The sequence below is a fragment of the Phalacrocorax carbo genome, chromosome 1 (assembly GCF_963921805.1).
Source record: "Phalacrocorax carbo chromosome 1, bPhaCar2.1, whole genome shotgun sequence".
Classification (NCBI taxonomy): domain Eukaryota; kingdom Metazoa; phylum Chordata; class Aves; order Suliformes; family Phalacrocoracidae; genus Phalacrocorax; species Phalacrocorax carbo.
In genome coordinates this window covers 179,329,039-179,349,815 of record NC_087513.1, presented here as the reverse complement: position 1 = coordinate 179,349,815, position 20,777 = coordinate 179,329,039, and positions in this window count along the sequence as shown.

Below are 20,777 nucleotides of genomic sequence, written 5' to 3'. Positions count from 1 at the left end.
CATGCATTTGATCCTGCAGCTAAGTTGTTGTTTTGAAATAACAATGTCTTACTCATTTCCATAGCAATGCTGGTATCACAGGCTGGAGCCATGACCACTCTTTCCCAGCATGAGCACCAACACTTAAAATTACCAAGAAGGTTTTTGTTTCTCCTGTTCTTATCAGAACAATGTTTTTGTTGTTTTGTTTCTCCCTACTACTGTCAGCCTGGCAGCTTTTCCCCAGCTCTTCTATTTCCTTCCAATTGAAACATAAAGAATTAAATCATTTGAATCAATTAAAAGTAATGCAGTTGTCCTAAGGCTGTGCTGAGTTTCTGCCTTCCTTCCATTTTTCTTCTCTTGATATTCCCTTCTGTCTTTTGATTTTTTCTTTATTATCTCTGTAACTTTTTCTTCCTCTTTTATGGCAAGGTTACAAACCTCTTTCTTTTATCTGTTGCCTCAGCAGTGATTTTTCATTGCCTTCATAGCTGCTCTGTAAGGATTTGCAGCTGCATTCCCATGGCTCCTCTTCATCCTGGCAGCAACCCACAGTTTTTTTTCCTAACAACTCTTGCCTGCTTGTTGTAAGGGTGGGTGTCATATCACTACTCTGTCAGTGCTTTTGTTAATTAATAGAGACAATGTTAATTAAGGAGTGATTTTGTTAATAGATGTGTTAAACCTCTAAATACACGCTGAATGAACTCAGTGTTTTCTGTAATCAGAACACTTTCCCACTGAGCTGGTTCATGTAATTCATAAGTTTGCTGCCTTTTAGCTTGCATTCCAACTGCATATCAAACATTATAGTTTTGGTTTAATGACAAACTTGATGCCAAAATCAGAGCAATTTCTGAAGCCTGACTGAAGACTTGAAAAAATCTGGATGAACCTGACTCATTCTTAACTAAAAGTGGGCTGCTTCGTGTCTGTTGTTGCAAACCACTTAAAATTCAGTGGTTGTCCAGAGATGGTTCAAACTAAGACAAAAAGCACTTTATTCAGTTTTGTATTGATAACTCCCACCATACTACACTATTAAGGCATTACACTGTCACTACTACACTATTAAGACATCCTTTAATTGGACTACAATTTCCTGTTACCATGGAGAACATCCAGGCACATAAGAGCTCAGAATAAAGTGGAATGCCTTTTAGCATTTAAAATAGACAGTCTCAGTTTTGGAGTCTGTATTTTAAAAATTGCAGAATGTGCTTTAGTTAATTTCTAGAGTGCAATTACCCATGCGCTGAAGATCATACGAAGCTAAAGGCTGAAAACAGAAGGTAAAGGACGGTAAAGGCTTTTGCCCAAGAGAAAAATGTGTCTGAGAAAGGCATCCTATTTGGTTGCTCTGCATACTTAACAGAACAGACAACATCCCCAGAACACAATTCATCCCACCCCTAGCTAGACATCCAAATACCATTGATCCTTCACCAATTCCAAAAAGTAGATCTGATTACAATACATAACCATTACTAATCTACACCCAGGAGATATTCTAACTATGGAATATGCCATATATTAACTACTAATTAAATATAAACAGAGACGGATGAAACACTAGATGGACAAGTGCCATTGTCTTGAATTCTGTGATTTGAATTTAAGATTATAGATTTGCTTCTCTTCTGAATTGTTTCTCTTTGATCCCAAACCACTTGGCTGTGTTTTTAATCCCTCTTTATGTATACATGTGTAAGAGCCTTTTTTTGTGGGATGTGATTATAAAAGGTCAGTTTTTAGACTGGCATTGTGGCATACCTTGCTGTATCTTGAAACAGTTACGCTCTGAACTTATCTAAACGATGACTATTCTTTTTAACACCACCTTTAGGTATGAAACAATTCTTAAGGTGGTTGTCTTCGGTGTGATTTGGTAGGACAAAGTATTGTATACATGGAATTTGTTACTGTGAAATTAAAATAAAAGCTTTTTTATTTTCAGCTCAATATAGAGGAACAGTGGGAGAGAAAAGGGAATTGAAATAATAAAATTGAGAAGCGAAAAATGGTAGAGGAAATATTTTCCAGCTGTTACAAATGCTGAAAAGTAATTTAAAATCTACTTTGCAAAAAGAAACACAGCAGGGCCTTTTTATCTGTTTGACACCACACTTATGATTCTTCTGAACACCTTTCAAAACAAATTACCTTTGGGTCTTTCATGATATATTTTATAACTTTTTTACTTTTTCATGTGTAATTACAACATTTATAATGAATGCAAAGCTTGAAAGAAAAATACTGCACTTGCATATTGTTTATGTTAAGGAAGAAAAAGCTGTGACATTCAGGAGCAGAACTCCCTATTAAATATCAATATAAGGCAAGTGAATTAACACAGTACCTGATACCACAAAAAAATCCAGTTAATTAACTGCATTTAAATTATAATAGCGAAAGAAAGAAAGCACTTCTTTCTCTAGAAACAGGACTTTAGTAAGGTGGTTTTCAAAAATTACAACACAAATTATTGTATCCAAAAGAAATTTCAGCTTTTATTCTGCATTTTTTTTGTTGTTAGTAAAGAGCAACCTTCACAAATGTAAGATTTCTAGTGCAACATTGTTTAATTTTAGCATATTAATACAAGGAAGAATAAAGGATATGTCTGGTTGTTCTGATTTTAACAATGACAGACTGACTAAGTGAAGTTTGGGTTTAATTCATTTACTTAATGCTGTTCTCAAAGGTATGGAAACAATCTGTATATCAACACATACCACTGAAGGTTGGTATCTTCTTTCCCAAACTAAAGAAAAAATCACCCACAGGACTTTTGGGGTTTCTTTGGGTTGGTTTGTGGGTTTTTTTGTGAGTTGGTGGGTTTTTTTCCCCTCCAGTTACAGTTCATTAATTAGTTTTTTATTCAGTGAAAATGAGTGAAAATTCTAGTTATTTTTGTGGAATATTTTGAACACATTAATTTTAGTATAATCTTTTGGCATTAATAGTCTAATAGGTCTCGTCTGAAATAGCCTAAAAATATATGACTTTCTATTGTGAAAGATATAGTGACATGTAGAGAATAGGTGTATATTGACTTTTAAATACCATTTTCATTAAAACAATGGGTTTAATTTTAAATATGTTTTTATATTTTTAATGAGAAAGCCGTTTTTATTGAAAAGCCAAATTATTCCTAAACAGATTACTCATGTTTAATGGCATGAACTGCAACAGTTTTTCACCAAAGTCGGAAGGCCATCACTTGCATTGGTAATAGTAAGGGCTCAAAAAAATGTTTTTCAACTTTTCCAGTTGCTTATGCAATTCACTGTTGAAATTCTCCAGCAAATATATTTTCTGTTTTGTTTCACAGAACAGAGACATTTGATCTATATTTTCTCTTTCAAAATACGACACTATCGCTCTGAGTCACACTCTCTTTTACCATTCCAGATAATTCACCTGTGTTCTTGTAATTTGACTCGTTGAAGTCATATATCATAGAATCATGGCATCATAGGAGGGTTTGGGTTGGAAGGGACCTTTAGAGGTCATCTTGTCCAACCCCCTGGCAGTGAGCAGGGACATCTTCAACTAGATCAGGTTGCTCAGAGCCCCGTCCAACATGACTTTGAATGTTTCTGGGGATGGGGCATCTACCACCTCTCTGGGTAACATGTTCCAGTGTTTCATCACCTGCATTGTAAAAAAGTGTCTTCCTTATATCCAGTCTAAATCTACCCTTCTTTAGTTTAAAACCATTACCCTTTGTCCTATCACAACAGGCCTTGCTAAAAAGGTTTCCCCATCTTTCCTATAGTTCCTTTTTAAGTACTGAAAGGCTGCAATAAGGTATCCCCGCAGCCTTCTCCTCTCCAGGCTGAACAATCCCAACTCTTATCAGTCTCTCTTCATAGGAGAGGTGCTGCAGTCCGTGGATCCTTTTTGTGGTCCTCATCTGGACCCACTCCAACAAGTCCATGTCCTTCCTGTTGCTGAGGACTCCAGAGTTGGGCACAGCACTCCAGGTGGGGTCTCATGAGAGCGGAGCAGAGGGGCAGAATCACCTCCCTCGACCTGCTGGCCACACTTCTTTTGATGAAGCCCAGGATGTGGTTGGATGTCTGGGCTGCAAGCGCACATTGCTGGTTCGTGTCCATTTTTTGATCCACCAGTATCCCCAAGTCCTTCTCCACAGGACTGATCTCAATCCCTGCATCCCCCAGCCTGTATTGATACTGGGGGTTGAGCTGACTTGTGTGCAGGACCTTGCACTTGATCTCATTGAACCTCATGAGATTCTCACAGGCCCACCTCTCCAGCTTGTCTAGGTCATTCTGGATGGCATCACGTCCCTCAGGTGTGTTAACCACACCACTCAGCTTGGTGTCATCTGCAGCCTTGCTGAGGGTGCACTAGATCCCACTATCTGTGTCATTGATGAAAATGTTAAACAGCACTGGACCCAGTACTGACCCCTGAGGGACACAACTTACTACTGGTCTTCATCTGGGCATTGAGCCATTGACCACTACTGTCTGGATGTGACCACTCAACCAATTCCTTATCCACTGAACAGTCCACCCATCAAACCCGTATCTCCCCAGTTTAGAGAGAAGATGCTATGGGGGACCATGTCAAAGGCCTTACAGAAGTCCAGATAGATGACATCTGTAGCTCTTCTCTTGTCCACTGATGTAGTTACTCCATCATAGAAAGCCACTAGGTTTGTCAGGCAGGATTTGCTTTTGGTGAAGCCATGCTGGCTGTCTTGAATCACCTCCCTGTCCTCTATGTGCCTTAGAATAGCTGCTAGGAGGATCTGGTCTATGATCTTCCCCAGCACAGAAATGAGGCTGACAGGACGGAAGTTCCCCAGGTCCTCCTTTCTACCCTTTTTAAAGATGGGTACATGTTTCCCTTTTTCCACTCAGTGGGGACTTCACCTGACTGCCATGACTTTTCAGCTCTCATGGAGACTGGCTTGGCAACTACATCAGCCAATTCCCTCAGGACTCTGGGGTGCATCTCATCAGGTTCCATAGGCTTGTGCATGTTGAGATTCCTCAGGTGGTCACGAACCTGATCTTCCCTTACAGTGGGAGGGGCTTTATCCCCCTGGTCTCCATCCTGCTGTCTTATCAGCTCGGGAGAGGTGAGGAGAGAGGTTACCAGTGAAGACTGAGGCAAAAACGTCGAGTACCTCAGCCTTCTCCTCATCTTTATATCTAAGAAGTCATCTTCTTTTTAATAATTTACTGGGGACAATATCTCCTGTGCTTTCAGGAGACATAGAGCACAGGTTGTATAGCCCATAATTTGAGGATAACACTTCTGTGTCACCTGATCCTATTTATAGAGATGCTCAGACAGAATTACAGTCTTACTGTGTTTGTTAAGCTATAGAAATTACTACTTCAGAAACTGTTTTGTATAGCTCTCCTAACAGTAGGTCTGGTTTTATTCTTATAATTGCTGGTGGTATTTTCAAAGTAGCTATCACTATGTTGCTAAACAATTTAGCTCTACTCTACTGGACCAGGACCTGCTCCTTTGATTGCCCAAAGAATGAACATTTTATTTCTCTCCTGGGGTCTCTAACGGATTCACAAAACTAGACTGTTCTTAAATATAACATAGGTCCAGCTCTGACTCAGGCTTAATCACAAAAAGCAATGTAAACAAGATAACACAAATATTTAATTCGACCCAAAGCTTACACAGTGCTTCAAAACTGTCCCAACAGGTTTGGTACCCTTACAGGTCCCTATACCGCCCCACAGGGTATGTAAAACATACCAGAAATTCAGTCTATTAAGTACTTTGTTGGGATACAGCATTATTACTGCAATGTTTCAGAAACATTACATTGGGGGTGAAAGGGTGGGGATAAAAACAAAACAAAACACATAGAAAATAATTATTGCATCTTAGTGTCACAGAAGTGATGGATGAGGCTAGAAGACCCGCTACTGTAGAGTTGATACATAGTAGATAGTATCTAATATTCTGTGGAAGAGAAAATCTCCCCTCCACAGAAAGCTTTGAACAGTGTCATTGCAAGCTACTTCTCACCACTTGTCCTAGGGCTAGGACTCACTCCCTGGGTCCAGTGCACTTAGCAAGGCAGATTCAGGTAAGGTATGTCTGTAACGGTAAATAAGAAACGGCAAAAGGCTTTCGTCATATAATGCTGTGTCTATTAATAAGATACCAGGGCCTGTTATTCTCTGCAAGCAAGTGGCACAGCCTACAACGTGTTCATATCACTAAGTAGGAAATCACATCCACAGTGGCTACTAGGAGCAGACTGTAGCTGCTGCCCTCCCATGAACTACATCAAGCCCCATCTGGGAGACCATAGCTGATTCTAATCAGAACGAATGTGAGCAGACAGGGCCACATCTAAGAGTCAGTGCAACTATGTACAAGAACTGCTGTTTATTAACACAATGCAGATTTCTCTGCACTATAGTGTGTCATGAAAAATGAGTCACACATTTATTGTTTTTTCAACTTTTTATTTCTATGGTTTTGTTTTAGCCCAGACACAGACATGGTCTCCCAAATGAAATAACATAGAGAAACTGTCATTTCTGTGTTTTGTGACTGAATTTTTTTTATATACTATTATAAATTACACTACACTTGCTTTTTGTCATGTTGCATTATTAATTAATATGCAACTTTTTGTCTACTGTCACTCCATCATCTGTTTAACTTTTATGTTTTATCCCTCCTCTTGATTGCAAAGTAGGAGTTTCATTTTTACTTAGATGTTGTAGCTTACATTTTTTTATCCTTCAAAATCTTATTTTGATTTGTATATCCATTTATTTGGCTTTTCTAGTTTGACTTTTATTATATTTATGTCCTTGCTAGGGTTTGAAAGGTCCCCTGAATAAGTGCAACCTACAAATAGTATTAACATAATGTTTGTTCCCTCCTAAGTGCTCTAATGAAGCTGTTAAATAAGAACAGTTGTGACACAGTTGGGAAGTTCCCCCCAGGGTTCCTGACCCAAAGCATGTTAACCTGAGCCACACAGTTTGAGACATTTATTTATTAAGAACAACTAAACAAGAAAAGTTTTATTTTGTATTTTCATATAGGGTATTTACCATATATTTTAATAAAATTCCATGACATACCTTCACTTAAAAGTTTGAAATGATAAAATCGATTAAATTGCACTGAACTGTCTTTTTAATGGATGGAGTAAAAGAATGGGAGGAAAATGAGAAATTTCTGAACTTCCCAGAACTTGGGAAAACCCAGTTCACTCTTACATCACCGAAAGCATCCCCAAATATTAATTCTGATCTAATATTCCTGGTGTATATAAAAAAACCTTAAGACTCACAAAATCATTTCATCGCCTTATTCTTCCGTGGCTGATATTTTAGATGACAAAGTCCAAAATTCAGTCAAAACAGCTAGATTGCTCCTATCACTCTTTGTTCATATGTACTTTCTGAATAAAGTTCTAACGGGCACGCACAGAAGTGCCTCCCTCTTGGAAGTACTCGGAGACTCAGTTCTTTTTTTTTTTGTACCTGACATATCCACAAATCATCTCTGTTTCCAAGCCTCATTTGGTAGACACTCTTACGAAACAGCTACTGGATTTAAGGTAGCATGAACTTCAGCCCTGTTCTTTGATTGCTTAGTAATTAAATAATTCATTCAGGATATAGGAAACCAAGACTCAATTCTTTTCTTTGCCTCCAGGGATTCTAACCTTCACTTCCCATGTGAATGCACTAAATTAGGACATGTTCTGCACTAGGGTGATTTTATTCCATCCCACTCAATCTGTTCCACAGTGCATAGTCTGGGTAAATATTCATTAGGCTGGAGAGAAAGCATGCAAAAGCCAGTAGAAGGTTTGGGCTCTTGGCTAACAGGCTGAAAACTCAGGCTTCCTGCATAGGGGATAGATGGAAGGATGTACCTCAGAGTGGAGGTCCAAAATGCTGCATTCAGGTGAGATACTACTAATAGCTTGCCAATGAGAAGTGCTACAAGAGATCTTATCTTCCTCAGGGCACGTGTGCCTCATCCCTAATCTTAGAATCCATCAGCAAAGCAATTACAAACACTCTTTCAAAGCATCAATTAAAGATTAAACATATCTTTTACAGCAGAATTTGTGTGGGTTATAGCAGTGGAAGATTGCACTTTGGTGCTTAAAACAGGGTAAGCTGCACAACTAGTAGCAGCTTAAAAGATCCAATGACTTCTCCAGTGTCTGCAATGTCCGCTGTGGGTCACCCTATAGCTGTGCATCGACTCACGCGCTGAAATGAGCTGGCAAGCATTAGCATGAAAGCAACTAGAAAGAGTCCTCTGCAGCATGCTTGAAGCCCATGAGACCAAGTGCACTGAATGGTTTAGTATGCCTTTAGTCATGCTCCCAGAAACAGCCTGCAGTGCAGACTAGCCATAAAGCAGAAAACTGAATCGGAGACAGGACAAGGTAGAGCGTGTCGTTATTGCTGTGACACTAAATACCAGTTTAAATATGTGAAAAAAAAAATATAAATATCTGATTTTAATGGAGGTGGTTATTTCTTGGATATTCATATATAAAAGACATCTTTGTACCTTAAAATCAGGAAACTCTTCCAAAGACTGTTGACTGAAGCTTTAGGAACCACAGATCCCTGGTTTTTGGATTATTTGCATCCTTAATGGTATTTAACATTTTCAGCATTTTACTTCTGTCTTAATTATATATAAAAAAAGAAGGCTTTGGTGAGTGCAGGAATAAAAAATTAAAAAAAGCAACCAACACTGAATTCTTTAGTGGCACTTGGTGGTGCTGTTGGATAAGAAAAATGTACAGGCAAAACAACACAGGGTGAGAACGATTGTTACGGTGAGTTAAATAAAATTAAAAGAACGACAGCTTCATTCACCTCTGTCATATCCAATATTTCATTTCTTCTTTTGACTCAAAGATTTTATATTAGGCAGAATCATAATTCCTGGTGGCTTGTATTCTTGATAACTCGCACAGGGGATACAGATCTTTAACAAGAATTTTATGCCTCTGAAGACTGACAGTTAATGAGGCTATTATTTTCATTTTTAAATTGACCAAATGTGGGATAGAAAATTGGTGGTTTCACATCTCTTACTGTCATCTTTCAGGGCAAATGTTATTCTTCATCTTTTAAAATCTTTTATAATACAAGGTGAACACCAAAATCATCAGATGATTCAATACCATATTTTCTATTGCAATGAGTATTTCATTAAGCCAATAACCTTGTTTCTCAGATATAAATGATAAATATTTGAAAAAAAATATTAATACCTGTTCACTTTGCTTTGGCTGATGTAACATCTTGACATTGAACTACACGTTCAGAACCCTGCTATCATTTAATTTGTAGTCCTTCTTCAGAAATGTTCTTTTTCTGAAAGGTTCAGTGCAGTAGCTGTAAACAAAGTCTTCAATTTGGCAATCATCTCTGCTTATTGTAGTTCAAGCTATAGGCCCTTAAAATTTCAGCAAAGCACCTTGGGATCTTCCAGTATCTACTGAAAAGTGTTCAGATGTCCATTAAAAAAATTACTGAACAGAGTAATTATGCAGTGGCTGATTTATAAAGGGTTTTTTTTTGAGGTATTGTGCTGAAATTCTTTTTAATTATAAGTGTCAGTATTGTGTTAACTCTTTCATCAGGTTTAGTGGATTTTGAAGTTCTGGTGCTCCCACTTGGATTACATTATAGTACTTTTATGTGAGGTCAGAAAAGATGTCAGAGCTTTAGCAGGGATTTTCAATGACAAATGAAAGTTTTAGAATTGTACTTTGCTTCAAAGAAAGGGTTCAGCAGTGGCACTCTTTGTCACATTGGTAGGTAGACACATCATTAGCATCTTTGACTTATAAGAATAGGAAGCCTGAGGGCCCAAATTTTGTCTCTTTACAGTTAAAAGATGAGGCACTCAGACAGTGCCTGTGGCCAACCGCTGTTTTCAATACAAGGGGCAGAATAAGCTCACAGTGTATTTCCACCTTTCACCTTGGTGCCCTATGTGTAATTTTATTTCATTTTTCTTTGAGTTTTGTTCTTTGAATTCAAATCCAAAGTGAGATCCTGAGCATCCTTAACTCCCATTGAGATCAGCAACATTTATAAATGTAGAGTATGTTATCAGCACATTTTTAAATGCAGAGTATATTATCAGGACCTCTTGGGATCTAGTTCAAAGCCTTGCTGTGTTTGATTTATTTTAGATGTATTTGATTTGTATTTTATTAAAAGAAACCCCTTCAAAGGTAATGGGTAACATACTTCAAAGACAAAATGCACTTGTGATCTCACAGAAACAGCATGGTCTATTGGGTAAGTATTAGCCTGGGAAAACAAGACTGGGATTTCTGGATGTTTCCATCATCATTTGTTGCCCTGCTGAACAACCTGCAGCAAGTGGTTCCCTCACTGTGGCTTTTTTTTCCCCCGCACCTGTAAAAACAGTCTGATGATGAAAAGCTGATTTAAAAGTTTGGCATTGTTACCACGGTCAGAAGAAGGTAGTGCTTCTTCCCAATGGGGTAAAGGGAAGTGGACATGAAGAGAACCTTGGAACAGACACGTGGACTCTGCGTGTTCTGTGTTTCTTTACACACATTTGTATTAAAATGTATCAGTTCTCCTTTCTGTGTAATTAGATATTTACTAAGCCTTTCCAAGCTAACTGTTTTGTGTAAAACCTTTTTTAAGAAGGCTAAATAGAGCACTAAGTCCAGATACAGGACAGAAATATACATTTCTTACTATACACATATTCTTTGCTCCTCATCCATTATTCAAACTGCTTTAAGAAAAGCTTGTATGCATGACATGAGGCTAACAAAAACGTTGCAGAAGTCAGTGTTTTCTAATCCTAGCATCTATTGTTTAGCATCTAAATCCCCAACAGTTTTTTTCTTCCTGCTGTGGTAAACAGTCTCCTTTTCTTACCATTCTTTTAAACATTGGAGTCATGGAGAATAGCTGCCTCTCTAGGGGATGTGTATACTACAGTTTGTACCTCAAGCCCCAGAGTAAACATAAACATTTATGCTGTTATGTTGGTAATATATCCTCTCTACTCCAGCTGAGTATTCCCCTGATTATGCAGCCAAGAATCACATTAGCCCTTTCAGCCACAGCACCACACTGGGAGCTAGCAAGATCATGTTCAGCTGTTTTTAACTTGAAGGAACAGATTGTTAGAAAGTAACATGTCCTCAGCTTCCTTGATTTAGAGCCTGGGTAAACCTCTGTGAAGTGAGAGTTTTGGGACTTCAGTGAGATCAAATGCAGCCATATTCTTGTCTAAATTGGAAATATTTAATGCAGTATTGCAGTTTAGCTTGTCTACCTAACATCATTTTGGGATGCTCCCTTCTACCACTCTAGGTAGCTGATGTAGTCACTGGAGTGAGCAGAAAGTAATTGATAATTAAGCAGATAATGGGTAGTAGAAATGCAGTGAAGAGTTCAGACAATATTTCCATATCCGTCCTTTTTCTACAGTACATTTTCTTTTTGCTCTGTGACTTGATGCAGCCACTGCAACAGAAAAATGATCAAGGATCTTTAGTTTTATTAGAAGATGGAGGGCCAGGTTTTAGTGATGCTGTTCCTGCAGCCAGTGCAAACTAGCCCCAAAGCTGCTGTAAGCAGTCTGGCGAGTTCATTATGGTGCAGAGGTGATCCAAAACTAAAAGTGAGCAGAGATTTTTCTCTCTCTTCTCATGCCTGAAACTGGGAAAAACTGGCATCATTCGAAGAAAACATAAATGGCTAGCGTGTTGTTTTGCCAGGTGTTTTTTACTTTGCAAGGGAAGAGAAGACAGTTCAAATACTCTTCCTTTTCATAGTTTGGTGAAACAAAGACTTAAGATGTTTTGGTTTGTGTAAGGACCTCAGTTAAAAAATAACAACATCGTATGCCATTCTTTCAAACCGGTTGATATATCAGTTGATTTCTGTGTATAAGCTGATGCCCAGTATCTCAGATATGTTTTCCAGTTTTAGGCAGAGATGTCACAGAACAGAAGGAAAAATTTTTATGTATGCTGTAGTGTTTTTTATCTGTATTCTTTCTTTTATCCACAGAACTAAAAATAATACCTGTGTGTTGCTTCAGCAATGTAGTCATCTCTAGTCTGACCTGGTCCTGATTTTTTCCCACTACTTATTGCTTACTTATCCCTTCTCCCTAACTTGTACTACCTTGAGTAGCCACATCATAAACTGCTTCAGGGAACTGATCCAGCTAAGGACTAACACCTTTTTTCTTTTTTCTTTTTTTTTTTTTATTTCTTCTTTTGCCAGGTGCATTTTCATCCATTCAGCTCCCCATAATGTTTCAATACACGATTACAGAAGACATAGAGCCAGTGCAATGCAGTAGAGTGCACAGCTGGGGATGGAAAAGGCAACTGAGATCACAGCAGTCTCAATTTAGATTAGTTGCAATGATTATGGATATGCACCTTTCATTTCCTGAATTTAAGCTGCTGCTGAGAGAAGTGATCCCTGGGGAACTGTTCAGAAAGCTGGACAAAAATATTTTTAACCAGACCAGTTCATCATGCAGCTACATGAACCTCTGTGTTGGCAGTTAGAAGGTGAGAGAAACTAGAGGCAAGCAACTGAGAGAATGAGGGATACTTCTTTAGTGACAGTGCCAGTTTATTTAATCCTAAACTAGTATTGAAACTTCATATGCTTTAATTAAAACCTGTTTTAATTAATAACAAAACAAAACAACACTGCCCCCCCCCCCCAAAAAAAACCAAAACAAACCAAAAACCAACAATCTGCTTAGTTTTTTAACTAACTTAAAACAACATGCTGCTCTTGTGTTCCTTGAAACCATGCGTGTTCAGACAACACTTACACTTCTTCAGAGGAATTTCACACTGGCCATCCTTCACAACCTTCCCCCTTCTTCAGTCTCCTTTCTTTGCTTTCTCAACACCTCTAGATGCACAGAATGCAAGGAATGACGTGAGGGAATATAGAAAGTATTTCTATTCTCTTATTATGTACTGATTTGCAAGAATTCAGGGTTGTTGGTCTGCAGTTCAGAGATAACCAATTCTGACTGTCTCTAATCATATTAGTTGCCTTTGAATTCTATTAAAATATGTATACATCATATAATAAAGTGGAGATGACATCCAGTGCAAATCAAAGGTTTGTAGAACTTGATAATCAGACAAGAATTTATCATTATTCTTGATAAGTTTTATCAGTCTTGCAAACTCCAAAGAATACAATTCCATGTTTTATAAAGTATTACCAAAAAATGGTTTCTTGTTTTCTAAAATATTACACACCACTAAAAATACTACTTTTTCTGAATTATGCGTAAGACATTATAGTAAACAGTATCATGGTTGCAAACTAGATTTATATTATATCCTTCTGGCTGAGCTCCTAAAATGAAACATAACTGAACAAATTACGTATTGTGAATAAATCAGACAAATATGGGAATTTTTCTTTAAAGAAATGTGTTCACTTTTGTTTTCATTTTCTTGGTTATTTAATAGAAAAAATGTTAACATTCTTTAAGCTTCTCAGTCTCAGTTTTACCAAATCTGTAATCATGAATTGATTTTAACAGAAGTATGTCCCCAATATATATATTGGTTACCATCAAAAAATATTTAACTAACAGTGAAGAAAGAATTTAAGTCTTTAATATGAACCCTGATACAGATACTAAGTCAATATAGTCTTTCCATTTGAAAATTCACAATTTATGGTGAAATGGATGAATACAAAATCACACTGAAAGTGATTTTCCAAGAAATCAAAAAGTTATCATTAGGACCAATATAGTAGACATGGAACTTTGCCAAATTTTTCAGACCTTGACTAAGCACTTTAGTACACTTTTTCTCCTAGTTCTAGATCAGGTTTTGTAGTCACTGATGAAGCTTTTATTTTTTGAGCTACTTTCTAATTCCTTTTGTCTATTATTAGAAAGTTTATGGTTTAATTAAATAACCTTATTGATTAGTATGGAATATTCTTCTAATATACTGCTTTTCTTAACTTACCTAAGTCTTTTACAGTCCACTTGATTTGTTATTTTTATTTTGTTAAAAAACACTCCATTGGCCTAGGGCTCTTCTATTTTCACTAGCATCCTTAGGTGAAGAAAGCACCAAGCAGCATAAAAACACAAGTATGTTTTTACTACAGTGTCATCACCGGCATTTCAATAGCTACTAAAGGTCTCCAGCTGACTTCATCAGTGGATGGATTGGTACAATTTCCTTCTAACCAGGGAATAAAGTCACCAATATTTTACAGGTCTCATGCATACTTTGTTGTGAAAATTAAATATAACTTTTGTGCAAAAGCCCAATATAAAGTTCTTCATAACATCTAATATATGCATCCCGCAAATGAATACTAGAATATGAGTAAAAGGATGTATGTGTGTAAAACAGTCTCTGTTCCATGCACGCTAGAGGTCACTGGGGCCCCAGCACTTAGATGTTTGTAAGCAGCAAGTAAATGCTAAAACCAAAGAATGCTCTACTATAAACTGGGGAAGTTATAACCTGTCAGTAAAAGCTCAGTTCAGAATATTAATAGCAACATTGAAAATTTTTCCTTGGAACCAACTGCTGGATCTCAGCTAGTCCAACCCCTGCTCAAAGCTTGTTCCTGAATTTGATCAGATTGCCTGGGGCCTTCCACAACCAATCTGGACCCAGCTGGGACACAAACCCCAGCTGTTTACTTAGAAACAGAGGGTCATACTGAGGCACAAGTGGCTTCTTGGCAGATGTTCGTGAAGTCCCTCAAGGGTCTTTTGGTTAATAAATGTGTACATACAATCCTATAATCTTTGTCTGCATAGAGAAGCCTCGCGGATGTTCCAAGGTATACCCTCCGCTGTTGATGCCAGTGTGTGCTGGCAGCTTTGGACAGGTTCAGGCAGCTTTTAGTGTCCTGCATGTATCTCTTCTTGCGGCTTCAGCAGGACATTTTCACACCTTACCCCTCAGCATATACTTCCCTTTTCTTTAGTTTGGGGTTCTTTTGATAACTACTTCTCTCTCCACACCCATAAGCACCTTACAGAAGACATTTACATAAACTTGCACAGAAAGGTCTTTTCTGACACTCCCTGCAGCCTCATGTTGGGAAAGCTGAGGAAGTCCCAGCAAGTCCATTTAGGCTGAGGACATCACCATCCCTAAATGTAGCTGAATCAGCCAGGGCAAAGTACCATTTTTTCTAGTGCATCACTACCATCTTTATGCTGACTTCATCATCTTCAAGCCCTTTTTGTATGCCCTTGCTTACCATTTCCCATGATAATGTCTTGTTCCTGGTTTTGTGTCCTTCTTGTTCTGCCACTGGCTTCTAGACCTTCCTGTCAGTTAAGTAGGAAACCCAGCATAAGCCTGCCTTGCCCTCCAAGACTTTATGCTGAGCGGGGGACTTCATGGGGTCATTTGTCCCCCTGTCATGGTTCACAGCCTAGGTGAGTCTGTCTCATACTTCTTTCTCCCTTGCTGTGCTCTGAAGGTGTCCTTATGCATGGGTGTGCTCTGTCACAGGGAACTTTTTAGAACTCCCTGGATTTCGAAGTTTTCTTGAAATTTACTCTTAGAAAATATCTTAGCACAAGTAAACCAGAATCTTTCATCCACAAAATAGATAGATGTCTTAATTTTCTTCTGATCAATTTGTTTAGGTTTCCTGGTAGCTTGTTTAAAATGTCAATCTTTTACCTTTTTCTTTTATACAGCAAGTAATCTAGGCTAGCTGTTTTGCAATGATTTCTCTTCTTAATTTGCACCTGCTTTCAGAAAAATAATAATTTGCAGTATACATTTCCCTGAACTCCATTGAAGTATCTAAGTTACATGTGCAAAACCCACTGAATTCTGAGAAACAAGAGTTGAGCAAATATTTTGAAATAAATGCCTTACTTAATCTTTCCTATTTGCAAAATGTCTATAGGCAAATCATTATTTCCTCACATTCATTCAGCATTCAGGTTTGCTCAATAGTTTTTCACTTGATTGATTGAATGAGTAACTGGGAACAGTTCAAAGTACCTGTATGTTGTTCAGTATTCAGCTTGGCTGGCAATTAAAAAGCTGTTTCTGGTCTCTAACTCTTCTATAATTCCTCCTTATCAAACATCTCTTTGTGGCCTTTACAGCACAATATCTGAGGACCTTGCAATCTTATACGTACTTATAGCTTATGAAGTTATGGATTTTTTCTTTTTTTCTCCATTTTATGGATGAGGAGCAGCACATAGAAAGCCAGGTTTTTTAAAGGTGCTTAGGCATAGTTCCACTAAGCCAGAGAAGCAACATCTCATCTGTTGCCAGCTTACTTCCCAGAAAATTCAGCAGCCAACAAATGTTTTGGCTCCCAATATGATATAAAGAAGAGCCAAGTGCCTAAGGAATGGATTTTTCAGAAACCTGCAACCTAAGCAGAGTCTATGTCAGTTAGATATGAAATAAATCCATACAGAAAGCCATAAATAAAAGCTGTGACTTACAATCCTTCCATTCCAGTCATCCAGAAAACAATTGATCCAACAAGCTTAAGTGTAAGGAACTAATGCTATTGAAAAATGAGGGCATATCAATCTCTAGTAAGTACTAGAGAGGCATAAAATGCCCACCTCCACCTTGGGAGTTACTCTCTGTTTCCAGAAAGAAGATGCCTTCTGTTTTTCTTAGGGACATCTGGGCCCTGAGGACACCAGTAGGCCATAATGTCCTTGACGAGCTTCACCCAGGGCATCCCTTCCCACGGCCCGAGGAGCTCATGACAGCCCTGGGTCAGGCACCCAGTCCCTGCCTGAGCTATGTGGTAGATATATTTATTCCCAGCTCTGCTTCTGCCTCTCTGCTCTTCATTCTCATTCCCTTGCCCCTGGTGCATCACGTGCTGTATTGGGGGTCATCTATGGACCCCATTATCAGACCCTGGTACTGCCTGCTGTGCTCAGACCCTACGGGACTGTGCCCTGCCGGTGAGGGCACTGCCCATGCTGGGGTCATGCTTCGCTCCTGGCTTGTGCCCTTGGGCAAACATGAGCAAATACCAACAAAGCTGCAATACTCAGCTCTCTTTGAGAACTAAGTGCAACAACTTTGCTTAGGACAAAAAAGTACACCGATATGCCCTTTTTCCTCTCCTCCTTCTTCCTAATCACCACATTCTCTAACTGTCCATGCTGCCGTCATATTCAAAAAGCTCAGAAAGTCATCGGTTTTCTGGAACAACTTTCCCCAGGGTAGGGAGAGCAAAACTCTTACCTGGATCTCCTAAGGGCATATCCACGAACCAAACAGAGTTCTACTTGGCTCAACTGGACTAGAGAATTACACATTGTCTACCATTTCCAAGCCTCATTCTAGTGGATTTCACCCAAATTATTGAAATATATTAATTAGATAATTATAAATTATCCACACCAGAAAATGGAGTTTGAAGTTCTGAAAATATTTAGGAATTCAGCTAGCAGTGTGTGTATACTTTGGACAAGAAAAGCCTAAAAGATGTGGGAGAACAGAGGTTACTCATAGATGGGATTCATCTTGTTCAATCTCAAGCATAGGAATCAAATCCAGTTTAAGAAAACAAAATTTAAATGTTGACATTCAGGTGTCTCCTTGTAATTTTATCTGTTTACTTAAGCCTAAATGTGGAAAATGTATTCAAACTGAGGTAAGGCTTCACGGTGTTGGAGGGGGGGTTGTTTTGTGGTTGTTGTTTGTTTGCTTGTTTGTTTTGAATTTTTCTTTATGATCTACAAAAAGCAAAAAGGAGCTAACATTTCTCTAGTCCCTACAGGTGGAATGTATAGTTTTACAAACACTTCCATGTTCATAGCGTGACAGGAATACACATTTATTCAGAGAAGAAATGTGCTTCTGTCTGTTAGCTTCCTTTATTTTATTTTCAGTGGTGCATTTAATTGTACGAATTTGTTGTTGTTCTTCTTATGTTTAGTGAGGCCTGATAAATATGATCTGGAAAGATATTCTTCATGTTCATGTCTTTAGCTTGATGGGCTAAAATAAGCAAATGTATAGATGCTATTAAAGAACTCTCTTATTTATATCCCTATTGATAATTCCATACATTTTCAAATAAATATCTTTTGCACTCACTATCAAAAAAGCTGGAGATCTTAAAATTATTCACAAAGAAAACAAATATAATTTCAGTGAAGATAGGGATGAATTGATGACTCAGTAGACAAACTGCAGTGACTCCAAGTAACATACTAACATATGAATAAAACACAGTTTTTCAGAATCCCCGAAGTCAATAGATGTCATATTTCTAGTCAAAGGATGGCTTTCAAGAATATATAATTCATTGCAAAAACTGCTTTTGAAACAATCTTTGACAGACACAAGAATGAAAATATTATATATATTTCAATATCAAATATAAACTTGTACAATTACTTGGAAGCGTAAGTCCAAACCCTCATATGAGATTCCAGTGAATTGCCCAATTAAATATTTTCCAGAGTATTTGAAAGAAAGAAAAAGAAGCCGTAAATAAATCATGATGTTTTAGATAACTGCTGTAAAAATGTTACAGTTCTAGCACTTTATCTGCCTGTGGTGATTTTATCCTGTGATTCTAAATTTGTGCTTCAGAGAGATTATTGTCTTACAACTGATCCATTTTTCTTTCCTGAAAATATTGAGATACCTCTCTGATTAGGTTTTCCAAAGATCTCTAGTGTTCTTGTTCTGTTGTTCAAAAATGAAAAGACCGTAGGAAGTAGCTGTAATGAATCAACTGAAGATTCCCTGTAGTAATTTAATTTCATGGGTGCCCTGAATCTTGTAATGTGAAGTTTACACTGAATTCTTTCTCCCTGGTAAATCTGAAGAAAAAGGTGGAATGTAGCTTTCTTGCAAGTAGCTTTTGCTACTCAGGTTCCTGAGCAGAACTTTTCCCTTTTATTTTACATTTCTTTTCAAGGCTTGGTGGCTGTATACTTAGCTGATTTTTTTTTTTAAATTTTCCCCCTAGGAATCCAGTTTTTCATATGCATCATGAAGAAAATGTGAATTTAATGATTCTCAGGATTTTATTATTTTATTAGTAGGATTAATTAATCTACATGGGATTTTTTCTGTCAACATCCTGATTTCTCAATCAGTAAAGTGGTTCTTTTGTTACCTCATAAACATGTTGTGAAATAACTGGATGAAGATAGTGCAGTAATTTCTACAAAAAATGACACTTACATAAAAATACAACAGAGAAAAAAAAGCCATTTAGTAGCTGTTATCTTGAGATTTTTTTTTTTAATTTAAGGTTCTAGCATGATGTATAGGCACTGTAAAGTTGTACTACTTAATACTAGTCATGTCTGTTAAAAGAACACAGGAAGAAAAAGACACAAAAAAGTAACAGAGCTTTTAGAATTACCCAGTTGTAAAGCCTATTTTGTTAGATATAAATTACCAGGTGTATCCACTGTTACTGATTTTTCCAGATCTGAAAGTTTTTCAGTATCATTAGGCAGTGATTTGTAATTACGAAAAGAAAATCTTAGTTAAAAAAATGTTTTGTTTTGTTTTGGTTTTTTAAATTTTATATTCATTTCTTTCTGCTCTAGTGATGCTGTGTTTACACAGGTGGCTTGAGAGCAGGTCAGATGGCTAAACATTACCTTAAACACTTAGTGATATTTCAAGTTCCCTGAGACATCCCATATCCAGGACCTTCACCAAAGAAAGGTAAATACTGCACCAAACCTATGAGAGACTCTCACTGCCCTTGTCAGGTACCTTAAGGCTGTGTGAGATACTTCATCTCAAGTGGTGATTTGAGTAACTGAATTGAGCTCCTTCGTTCTCTTACAAAGTCTGTAAAAATATTTGAATCAGAAGGCATAAAAATCTCCCCTATTGTTAGGAAAAAAACCCCAAACAGCTACTGTTTGCAAAATATTGAACAAATATTGAACTCTGAGATTAAAAAAGAGACATAACAAAATTCAATTTTTTCCATTGTATCAAAATATCTGAAAAATGTATGTAGGCCCACACTTGCTTGATGTAGGATCACCTCCTTAATCTGTGTGAGTCCAAAAGGATGACATTCACTATTATCTTTATCCTACAATCCAGTGTCTGGCATCATCTAAGTTTAGATAACAAATGTTTTGGTTATTTTAAAGTATTCTATAACTACCAGGAGACATAGGTGTTTCTCTGGGAGATAGGAACTAATTGCTGCTAACTGGAATTATCATTATCCCTCCACTGCAAAGTGCCAGTCCACACAGGCTCTCACAGATTGCAGAGGTGAGGACAGACAGGCAGTGATAGATGAAGAAAGTTACCTGGTGGAGAGTTGCTACAGGAGCAGGTGAACTTCAATGACATTTTCCCATCAATTCCATTGGCTGTTATTAACTGTCTTTTCACACCGTATTCATGTCAATATTCACCCCAGATTTTTTTAGCTACAGCCTTGTCAGATAGGATGTAAGAGACAATTATCTTCATCATTTGTGCTCAAAGGACCTCAGTATTTAATCTGTTTACAGACCTTGGAGCATCTTGAGATTTAAATACATACCCTTCACTAGGATGTGCACGTTGACACACAAGATTGTGGCATTTGGAGTAGATAGGGTTGAAAAGCCCAGGGTATGTGGAGAGACTATTACACCATGCATAACGGCTTTTAGGATGTGCTGTACTGTAGAGGCATGGAGGATGAAAGGATGAAAGAAGCAGTGTGAGTGTAGCACCTACTTCTCAGCTTTCTACTTCAGTCCTTATC